General features: G+C 35.1%; 1 protein-coding gene across 1 annotated transcript in view; it reads left to right on the top strand.

Annotated features, from left to right (window-relative positions):
- LOC145283767 (nuclear pore complex protein Nup107-like) overlaps positions 1–12247 on the top strand; it is a 124046-nt gene that overhangs the window by 85725 nt on the left and 26074 nt on the right. The gene's annotated exons all lie outside the window — the stretch shown is intronic.

Below are 12247 nucleotides of genomic sequence, written 5' to 3'. Positions count from 1 at the left end.
GAAGTTTAAAAAAAAATCATTTTTTTTTCTTTCTTGATATGTGCAATAGCAGAAGTACCCACCATTGATCGGGTCGCAAATTCAGGCCACGTAAATATCTATTAATATCTTCTAACCTAGTTTGTGAACACCTGGAGTTACTTGCACGTTCATTCCATGATCATCCCTATATAAACTCATAAATATACTCATCCTTTTAAAGCTATTAGACATCATTTTTCTTCAAACGTTTCAATCCAAGAACCAAGATAAAAAAAATTGATTATTTCATTTGTGTTATTAAAATGTATAGAAAAAAAAGGCTTTACAGAAACCAACATTGCTTAATTCATATTTAATATATCATATATATTGTAACCCCTACAGGGCAGCTCAGGTGCATAAGCTCATGATTGAGATGCACCTGTAGCCGATACCTGTGGCGTCACCCGTGGGTTCGTCTAGTGGTTGAATTCATCTTCGCCGTCGTCGTCGGTCGCTCTCCGGTTCCGCTTCCAAATCAGCTTTCAACTGTCACCTGGGCTATCGGAGAAATATTTTGCATTCACAACGGCGTTCCAATCAAAGAAAGTCAAAACTTAATTGGTTTTTCTTAACATAGAATTGATTATTGTCTTCGACTTTACAAATAAGTTACACACGGGCCTAGTCATTCAACCTAGGGGGCTGGCAGTTTTCTTTCCTTGTCAGTCCACGGGAAGGGATCAACTGCTCAAGCGAAAAGAAGACCCCAATTAACCAAGTGTCTTGTTTTTATCAAATCAGTAATTCCTCCTTCCCCCTTTTTGGAGTTATTCTTTCTTTTTCTTCTCTTCCTCTCCCTTTCTTTTTTTATCCTATTAATTTGTACTCCCTTTTTCTTCTTTTGAATTTCCTCCCTCTCTCTGTTTCCCTAATTTCTACTCCTCCTTTCGGCTTTATCTATACCAATTTTTAACCCTCATTGCACTGAGGTGTTAACGTATGTAATTAGGAGTTATTATTCACCCCAGTTGTCTTCCATATCGCTCAACAAAGGTTTTAAAAACAACCTTTTCTTTGTTAACAGATATATAACAGCCGTATTATAGGAACAAATTCTCGTTTTTCTTTCTCTTAAAAACCCCACCCCGGCCCTGATGTGATAAGCGATAACTATTTATTTCCATGAGTGATATGTCATCTGAGTCAAACATTTTTGGCTGGCGACCCTTTTTCCTTTTTTTTCCTGACCCTAACTTCCTATAGATGTCGGCCAGTGAGACCACATCCCCCCCCCACATACCTTTCAACAGAACATTGTTTCTTTAATAATTTGAATTGTTGTTCTAACCTAAACCAGAAAACGAACCTGTATTGTTTTTTTTTGCCAACTCGAGAATCTCATTATCATATTTATTTATTTATTTATTTATTTCCCATTGAAATATTCCACCCCCTCTGAACATCCCTGCCTCTTCCTATCGCTACATAAGTACAAAATGGAAATTAAAACCGCTTAAGAACAACTATTATCTATTATCATATTTATTTATATTTTTTTCTCTTATTGAAATATTTACTATTTCTTCTCTCATAAACATCTGTTTTTCCTTGACCAAGTGTCAGCATAACCATACCTCATCCTCTCCCATCCTCTCTTCCTCTATTTGAAAAGCAAGATCATCTGGTGTCGCCAGGGATCTCATCATAATATAACCATAATATTTTTTTTACTAATTATTCACAATTATTTTTATGCCTGCAGACACTAGTGTTTCATGTTTACACAATCATCATTGTAAGAAGTTATAATTACTGCCAGCTGCAGGATTCAAAACCAGTCACAAAGTCATCTTTGACTTCGTAGGTTGGTATTCTACCTCCAGGCTACCAGAAATTAACGAAAGAATTGAGGAAATTTAAGTGCATATAAATGCCAAATCAGCAAGCATAAACAGTAAATATCAAAGAGTATTCTTCAACAGGAAGTCAAAATATTGCATTTGAGCTTAGGTTGATTACTTTTTCTTAATTCCCTCTATATATTTATATATACTAGGAAAGAAATACCCGCACTCTAGAGAACAATTAATTAGCTGTAGCCTTTTTTACAGACAAAAAAAAAATCAATTTTTATTTCATAATTTAGTAATCTAATTTATAAAATTCACTATGTCTGTGTGTCTGTTTATCTCCATTTTTTTTTTTTTTCAAAGTGCATCTCCTCCACGACACAAGATCACATGTAATACCAAAGAGAGGCCACATCAAATCAGTAGGGTCGATGTGACGTTTTTTGTGTTAAATGTAATATTCAATCCCGGGCGAACGCCGGTTACAGAAAAAAAAAAAAATTTTTTTTTTAGTTAATATTTTTATGTGTCAAAATCTTGTTGTTGAAGTACCATACGGTCGGAGGATAAAAATAGAAATCGCATGCTAAACTTCAAAGCGAAAGATTACTTAAAACATTTTTTTAACCAAAATACGCTCGTGTTTGAACTAAACGAGCCAACACAAAATATTCCGAAACAGAGATTTGAAATGTGGTGGTTGACAGGTGAAATGTCGGATCGTTTTTGATCTGAGAAACACACACACACACACACACACGAAACAGATCGGGCCTGATAAAAGAATTAATGACGTCAGCCCAAGGTTCGACATGAATTGTTTTTTCAATATGTATTATCTGAGAAACTTCAGAATGATAATATGTTTTGGGCGTAAATAGAATATTTTGGGGAAATACTCAAATCTGCCGATGCACAAAGGACTTCAAAAGCAAGCCAGTGTTTATTTCCAATTATGACTTATCTAAAAATGTCTTTTGGCAAATTGTTTTGGGCGCTAAGGGGAATTCTGACATGTAAAGAACATTTTTTTTTTAAAATCACACGGATGTTTTTACAAAACAAATAATTCAAAGAGGAAAGGAGATCAAATGGATATTTTTAAATACATGAAATCTGGTGATCTATTACAAGCTAAAAATAATATTTCCTCTGATTATCAGTTGATAATATGGAAAAAAAAACATTATCGAGAAGGCGGGGTCAGGCAAGTTGGGGAGGAGTCAATTTGATTTTGGAAATTGGGGGTGGAAAAATAATACCTGCCACAGGCCAAATTGCCCAATGAGAAGGAATCAGGTGGATTGTTATCAATCAATTTGATTGGTCGAAGACGAACGTAGGCGTCGTCATTATTCAAGGGTTTTACTATATAAGATCTGTAAAACTCGATTTAATTAGATAGAAGGAGATAGAAGAAGAGAGAAGACAGAGAGAGATCTTTGGAGAGACAGAGACAAAAGGTCTCGGCAGAGGAACCCAGCCACCCAACTTCTCTCTCCCCCTCGCTGGTCGCCAGAGAGCTCAATTTGCAACTTAATAGAATTCAGAGGACCTAGGAAGAGACCAGCCAGAACATCTTAACGATAATTACAACGGTCCGCAACTCCGACCGAGTATTTCAACAACAAGAAGCTCATTCACAAATCTAATTGCTTGCTTCCATTTAATCTTCAATTGTACATACGTCTGTAGATAATCATTTATGAATTTCCTAAATACATTATATATCAACCAACCTCTGGAGTTTGTTTACTGATGTGCTGTTGTTCCATGTAACTTTATTTCTTTTACTTGCCACTTGTGACCCCGTTCCCGTCAACGAACACCCAGTTAACAGGACGACCAACTAGACGATCAAGAAGAACAGGCCTTGAGGACCGTGCAACCGAGCAGAGTCCTCCAACGCCTTGACGAGGACTCACTGGGTGACGCGACGTACCAACGGTTGGCAGACCTGGTTGCCCAGTCGACATAATTAATTACCCGGTGACTAGGATAGCCATAATTGGGTATCGACCCAGGGGTAAGATTATAACTGGGCCGCGATCAGAGGTTTAAGGTCGTGTAAGGTCACACACAGAGCAACACTAGGCAGGTCAAATGATTGCATTTTTATATGGACTGTTTTCTGAATTTTTAGTCAGTAAAAATCACTGCTACAGGGTCCAAATTTAAAAAAATTGGAATTTGGCAGATGTAAGTCAACTAAATGTGTTATTTGTACACATGCTCAAATATATATTTATATATTAAATACAGTTCATGTTTTACTATTTCTTATCCATTTGACGCTAGCTCAAATGATAACTATGTTTCGGTTTCGATTCTAGCTGATGGCCTCTAAGTCATTTTTTTTTTTTTTACTTTTGAAATCACTAACTATATATTGAGTATAATATAATAGTTGCATAAAAATGAAATTAAATTCCCTTATTAAAAACTGGTTATATAATGAAATGATTATCCAAAAAAGTGAATGTCGATTGGTAAAATCAAACAATTAAATATTCCTAATTAAGTTGTGACTCCAGCATTAATACTGTGAGCCTCTGATTTCTGCCCATCAACTACTACTCATATGAACCTATCAGAGAGAAATGATTTAATGATTGAGAAAACATTTCCAGTAATACCGTAGCTGGAAATCTTGTGAAGTAGGCCCTTATGCCATACCTTATCGAAGGCCTTCGATATGTCAAGAGCAATTGCCCTGGAAAGGAAACCTTTGTGAAGAGATTCACTAATCCTATGTGATATAACCGTTAGCACATCTGCTGTAGATCTTGCAGAGCGGAAACCATATTGCATGTCACTAAGAAGGTTGTTTCTGTTGAGGTGGTTGACTACTTCTTTATTTAATATGGATTCCAACAACTTACTCATGACACACAGGAGACTTATTGGTCTGTACTGAGAGGGAGATGACTTTTCACCTGAATTCTTAAATACAGGGCATACTGATGAGGTTTTCCAGGGTGTTGGAAAGCACTTCTCCTTAAGACAATACTTAAACAGTTTTGTAAGTATGAGGGCAAGTTCTGGTTGGTGCTTTTTCAGTACTATAACTTATGTCTCCGGTAGTAGCCCCCTACTTCAAAGTGGTACTGTGCCTTGTTTAGCGTCAAAATTGGATTAAAAAAAGAATTAAAAAAATAAATAAATAATAATTTAAAAGTAATCAAAGTTTTTGGCATGTGTAAATGTACCCAGATGCAAGTTTCAATGTGTTTAAAGTTAACTGAAAATTGTAATATGAAACGTTATTCTTTTTTCATTAACTTGTTTTAATATTTCTTCGAGTAATATTAATATGAATAAAACTATTGCATATATATTAGAAAATAGAATAAAGTTATAAATTAATCATACTTAATTTACTAGCGGGACCTGTAGAAATTCCACAGAGCACTCGTTCATATGTAATATATTGTCATTCTGTTCAGCGTAAATGGAGACATTCTGATATTATTGTAGCTATTTTGTTAAAACTGCAAAAGTATTTATGTAAGCTAGCAGGGATGCCTGACATGGCCCAGTCATAAAGTACGCTTAAATATGATATTTTAATTCTTGCAGATTTCGTATATATTATTATAGTATATATTATTAATGTTCTATTGATTTTTATATATTATAAAGTTGCGATTTCAGAAATAAAAAATATATCCATATGACTCTTGGGTACATCAGCTTAAATCGAAACCAAAACTTATGAAAAAAAAAATATATATATATATATCTTGAGTTCCTTTCGAAATTGAAACCAAAACTTATGAAGAATTCTTAGTGAAATTATTTATTACAAAAAATGGAAGTCCATAACAATTAAACGACAGTCACTCAGGTGACACACAAAATAAATAACACATGCTATCGTATTAATATATAGATTAGAAACTGTTTATGAAAGACGTATACAAATGAAGCACAACCATAACTGTTTGGGTGTTTTCCAATCACTATATATAGTGTTAAAAAGGTGTCTTGGTATTAATATGGTTTGGATTAGTAAAAAAAAAAAAAATACTTTCATATTTATTCATTGAAATATGTTTTGAATTTGTATTAATTTAGTCAATTGTTTCTGCCTCATTTCAAAATGAATTATATTTTGAGTTTTAGTAATGTATACACTATTGAGCTATTAATCCAACTTTTATGTGAATTCAAAGAATTGCCTCATATGTTAAAGAGAAATTAAAGTGCTTGATTTCAAAAAATGTGAAAGTTAAAGTACAAATTATTTACTTAAAAAAAAATGTTACATATTTCAAACACGTACCATGGTCTCATTGACATGGATTGACATTTTAAATTTTACAAAACGCCGTTCACTTCTCTTATCAGAATTACATTTAAGTAAAGGTTCAAAGTGCATATGCTTTTCATCCTCAGCATATTAGATTTTATCAATCACAATTTCATTGATCATTTCTATAAATATAAAAGTGAAAATGTGTGTATGTATGTTTGCTTTTTGTGTTTGTCTGTAAAAGGCTTTTTTCGCTGGACTTCTCGAGGCCGTCGCTCATTACAACTTTTTATATCACGTCGAAATCATAATATCTGCGAGTTATGAACGGGAGTCGCATGTTTATTTATTTGCCCGACTTTCAAAAGCTAAATATTCAACATTTTTCAATCACTGCGTCTAGATTTGCCTTTTTTGTATAATAAAAGCGAAACTACTTCTGGCAGCATTGTTCTGGTTACGATTGCCGGAAACGTCCGAAAGCAATCGGCTTTGATCAATGTGGAGTTTCTCCTTATATCAGACAATTGCTATTCAATTTGGACAATCCCCTGTTTATGGGGAACTAGTTTCCCCCACAACATCTTGGGGAAACAAAAAAAAAAAAAAAAATGCTACCCCTGCAGTAAATAAAATACTGCCCCCGCAGTCAAAGTTGACCTCATTAAGTACGGGCACCTGCCAATTCTTAATACTTAAATAAATTCAAACATGTTTCTGTTACTATATCGTGGTGGCCCAATGGTTAATGTCGCACGTTTTTCTTTTTCAAACTTTAATTTCCAACTTCGACTCAAGGGTTCGGGTTCGATCCTTCATACTTACCTACCAAAACTTTTTTTGTTATTATTTTAACCCCCGCCCCTGCTAGTAAAATATATTTAAAAAAATGAGTATTATAATTTGAATAGAACTGAATCTTCACAACAAATTTTGCACTCACAAAGGGTCCAATATCCTTTCAGATAAAGCTTTAAGAGACTAATAATTAAAGGGAACTCATCTTTACGATGTAAGATGAATCCATTTTGATTATTATCGTTATATTCATGTGCTTCGTACTATCAGATCAGGCTATGTAAAGATACTGGCTTTCTGACCTAAAATGCACCAAACATGATATCATTTTTTTCGTTTCCCTCTGCAAAACTTGGTCATGTTCTGCAAAGTCAAAAACATAGTATCTGACCTAACTGAATGGCTAATTGCTGGTATAGACCGCTTCATACCCTCCAATAAAGTCCAGTAAAAATCCGACAGCCAACTGTGGTTCACCCCAGAATGTGCTGTTGCCATTACACACAGAAATCACTATTCCCATTACTTACAACATAACAGATGTTGTGAAACTAAAGCCACCTTTAGGACTGCCAGCATTGCAAAAGAGTAATAAAGAATGCAAGAGATTTGTATGCTCAGCACGTCAATTTTAAAGTAGCTAAGCAGTGGCTTGGTTCCCACCAGTTTTGATGAATAACAAATATGGTCCTGAACAGAGCCATGTCCGTCCTCTATCGTGATCATCATCAATGGACTGGAGTTTATTTCGTCAGCATCTGACAAAGCAAAACTCTTTGCAAAGAAATTTGCTGCAAATTTGCTACCCTTTTCGATCAAGGCCCGCTTACTCCCTGTATTTCCTCCTGTGACTGAAAACACACTATGCGACATGCAAATATCTATGTGATGTTGGCAAGCTTATCAGAAACTTTGATTCCGATAAAGCAACTGGTTCTGACAGCATTCCAGTCATAGTGCTCCAAAAGCTTCAACCGAAACTAGCTCCCATATTTACAAAGCTTTTTAAATGTTGCCTTAAGGAGAAATGCTTCTCAACATCCTGACAAACTTCACCAGTATTTGCCGTATTTAAAAATTCTGGAAATCGATCATCTCCCTCTCGGGACAGACTAATCGGTCTCCTGTGCGTCATGAGTAAGTTGCTGGAATCTGTGATAAACAGAAGTGGTCAACCACCTCAGCAAAAATAAGTGACATGCAATATGGTTTCCATTCCGTGAGGTCTACAGTTGATGGACTAACTGTTATCACACAGGATTAGTGAATCTCTCGACGAAGGTTTCCTTTCTAGAGCAATAGTTCTTGACATATCAAAGGCTTTTGATAGAGTATGGCATAAAGGTCTACTTCACAAGATCACCAACTGTGGAATAGCTGGAAATGTCCTCTCAATTATTAAATCCTTTCTCTCTGATAGGCTAATAAGAGAAGTTGTTGATAGGGAATTTATAATATTAATGCTGGTATCCTCCAAGTTTCCATTCTCGGCCCAACTCTCTTCCTGAGCTTCATCAACGATCTCCTAAATCACATTCTTAGATTATTCGTAGATATTTATGCAAACGACACCACAATATATGGCAACACTTCAAAGGCCAGCAATAACCAAGATCTTTTTGATTCTCTCTTTTCTGATCTTGAGAACGTGGTGCAATGGGGAAAAAAGGTGACTGATTAATTTTAATGCATTTAAAACCAAACTTCTCTCTTTTCACTATAATCACTCTGACCCCCATCATGCCACAATTGAAATGAATGGCTCTCGTCTTGGGAAAGCTTTTCACAAGCTTCTGGAACTGGCCTTCACTACTGAGCTGAAATGGAACACATACATCAAATATGTTACCAAGATCGCTGGAAAAATGGTCGGATCACTCTACCACTCCAGTAGGTATCTCAATGCCAATGCAATCTTCTGTTTGTACAAGAGTCAGGTACGCCCTAAAATAGACTACTGTTGCCACAGTTCAGTGCACCATATCCAGCCTTGATAGTTCAAAACCGGCTTTGAAACCTAGTAGGTGATCCCCTTTTCTCTTCCCGCCAACCTCTTTCCCTCAGAAGAGACATTGCAAACCTGTCTCTGCTCTATTGTTATTTTCATGGTAAATGCTCGATTGAACTCCAATCTATGGTTCCCTTTTGCCAAACTTTCATAAAAACACTACTAGTTATAACCACTATATAAGATTTCTCGGTGCTAATGCACTTACTGATCCACGCTATTTTTTAAATAGTATTTTCAAGTTTAATTAAAGTTCTATGATATGTTTTTTTTTATTCAATTGTAAGGTTAAAATACAGAATAGGTACAAAACTCCCCTCCCCATGTTAAGAATGGCTTTTTAAATGATAACGTTATTATTTCAGCATGTATCAATAAGTGCATGAGTACCGATTTCTCCTACTCTTTATCTGTGCTTAAATCTAAACGCAGATTCCATGAACAAAGCATCTTTCCCAGAACTGCCTTTCTATTGAACACTATTCCACTGGCTTACTTCCCAGTTGAATACAACATAGTCACCTTCAAATCCAATGTAAACAAGTTTTTGTTGAGCCGTCCCCATAAATAATCAAATTCTACCCAATTTACACCATTAACGATTACTACACTACTACCTTAGATTCGTTAATCCTTATCCTCTAGTGGCCTTCGGCCCTTGATAACTGGTGATTCCCAACTAAAAACAAAAATCAATTTTCCTCTAAAAAAAAATAACCAAACTAAACACTATGAATAAACATTTGAAGATATAAACAACTTGGAGCTTAGTAAATTTTTCTGCCAAAATTATTGAATTCTGCATTAAATAACCTAAAAAGGGTTGATATGCTGTAAAACAACGGAACTAAACAAGTTGCATGCTAAGGTTTCAATTTTATGGTCCAATTAGAACCAAATCGTTTTAAAACTAAGTTAAATATGCTAATGAACGTCTTTAACTTAGTTTGAAAACAATATGTCTTTGCCATGACAATTTCAAATTTTCCCTTTACCTAAATAAACACGACTGCGTTTTACTCAATCATGGCTTTCACCCCATTCTCTCTCACCAGGCAATTTTCTGGCAAGTGAATTTCTAAGAATATCAACTAGCAGCAATTATCGCTAGGAAATCCCTCATTCTGTCAGAATCCATTGCTTGCCAATTTACCAACACTTTGATATAATTATAGTAATTTTGGAAAAACAAAAAAACAGCTGTTGTCTTGTTTAGAAGCAGTATTTCAGGTTAGCTGCTGCTAATGCTTGGTATGATAGCATTTGGCAAACATTTTGCCATTACAAATTACAAAGAGAATTTATTCTATAATATGAAATATGCATCAAGTGCTCTTGAAAGCCAAATCACAACGTAATATTAGGAAAATAAACAAATATTTTACTTGTTTGAAATTTATAACATTTATTTCGGAGCTTATCTCCATCCTCAGTATGTTGTTTGTTTCCTTTTTTTTTTGCACAGTGATCACCACTTATCAAGGCCCGGAAGCCACTCAGGGAAAAGGGTTATTGCAAGTACATTACGTTAGTGTGGAGATTTGATGAAGTGTTTACTTAAGGGGGCGGTTCATTAGGAATTTGTTAACGTTGGACTTGAACACATCCAAGTTGTAGTCCGGTGGGAAGCAGGCAGACGGAACAGAGTTCCACAGGCGTGCAGTTCTAAGAAAGAAGCTTTGTTCATGGAAGCCGCATTTTGATTTAGGCACAGATATAGAGTGGGGAAAATTTTTCACAGTGGATTCAGCTAGACGGGTGTTTTTCGTGAAAGATTGGCGAGGGAGGACCAGAGATTGGAGTTCAGACGAGCACCTGCCATGGAAATAAAGATAAAACAAGGATAGGCTTGCAACGTCTCTTCTGTGGGGGAGAGGTTGCAGGGTAGAGAAAAGGGCATCCCCCGCTAAGCCACAAAGTCTATTTTGTACTCTGTCAAGGCAGGATAGGCTGTTTTTAGCAGCTCCTGCCCAGATATGGCAACAGTATTCCATCCTTGGACGTACTTGGCTTTTATATAGATAAAGAATTGCATCAGTAGTGAGATATCTTCTGGAGTGGTAGAAGGATCCCACCATCTTTCCAGCGACCTTGGCAACAGACTTGATGTACGTGTTCCATTTCAGATCCTTTTTTTTCTTTTCTTCTTTCTTGCCATGTTGTAAAGTTAGAGAAACAAAAGTCTGTCTCTAAAGAGCCGCATGTTGTATCTCAGTGGTTGTATTTTGAAATGTTGGAACAGTGCGTAGGCAACACGAGAATGATGTCAAGGGTGTGAGTTCCATATAGAAAAACAGATTTTTCTTTCTCCAACTTTAAAATATGGGAAGAAAGAAGAAAAGAAAAAAACAAAAAGAAAGAAAACAGCATACTGAGGATGGAGGTTAGCTCCGAAATATATTTGTTATAAATTTTAAACAAGTAAAATATTTATTTCCTAATATTACGTTGTGATTTGGCTTTCAAGCACACTTGATGCATATTTTATTTTATTCAAATTAAATGAACGTTTCTGTATGGAACTCACACCCTTGACGTTATTCTCACGTTGCCTACGCACTGTTTCAACATTTCAAAATACAACCACTGAGATACAACGCGCGGCTCTTTACAAACTTCTTTCTCCAATTTTACATGTCAAGAAAGAATAAAAGAGAAAAAAAAGAAAACAAAATACTGAGGATGGAGTTTAGCTCCAAAATATTTGTTAGAAATTTCAAACAAGTAAAATATTTGTTTATTTTCCTAATATTACATTGTGATTTGGCTTTCAAGCGCACTTGATGCGTATTTTATTCAAATTAAATCAACATTTCTATATGGAACTGACAATCTTGACAGAATTTATTCTACTTAATTGTTATGTTAAAAAGTGTAGCAAACAGAAATTCCGGAGAACAATATGGATATCTTTTTTCAATTGAGTAGATATTGCAACAGACATTAGAAACTATAAACTAGCATAGGATTGATCCCCCTATATTACTACTTTTCGCATTTGTATTTCTATAATTTTCTGATGAAATTCATTCAGGGAAAATAACTTGAAAATTAGAGTTAATTCCCCTGATTTCTTTTACTTTAATAGCACAAACAAAATTTTACTTTTTACTTAGATCCTGGCCAATTTTACTTTTTACTTAGATCCTGGCCAATTTTACTTTTTACTTAGATCCTGGTCAATTTTACTTTTTACTTAGATCCTGGCCAAACAAGAAAGCATGAGAATAGCAAGAGAAATAGGTCTGTGCAGAGATGAGAAATGAGTTTAGAAAGAGATTGATTTAATTACTTACAAAAAATCTCAAATATTAAATTTTTAAATGGATTTGGTCAGCAAATAATTAAAAAAATATTTACCCAGGAAGTCTT

The sequence above is a fragment of the Euprymna scolopes genome, chromosome 8 (assembly GCF_053919585.1).
Source record: "Euprymna scolopes isolate OS-2025 chromosome 8, ASM5391958v1, whole genome shotgun sequence".
NCBI lineage: Eukaryota > Metazoa > Mollusca > Cephalopoda > Sepiida > Sepiolidae > Euprymna > Euprymna scolopes.
The sequence above is the reverse complement of the archived record's forward strand: the minus strand, read 5'-3'. Positions and strand labels throughout refer to the sequence as shown.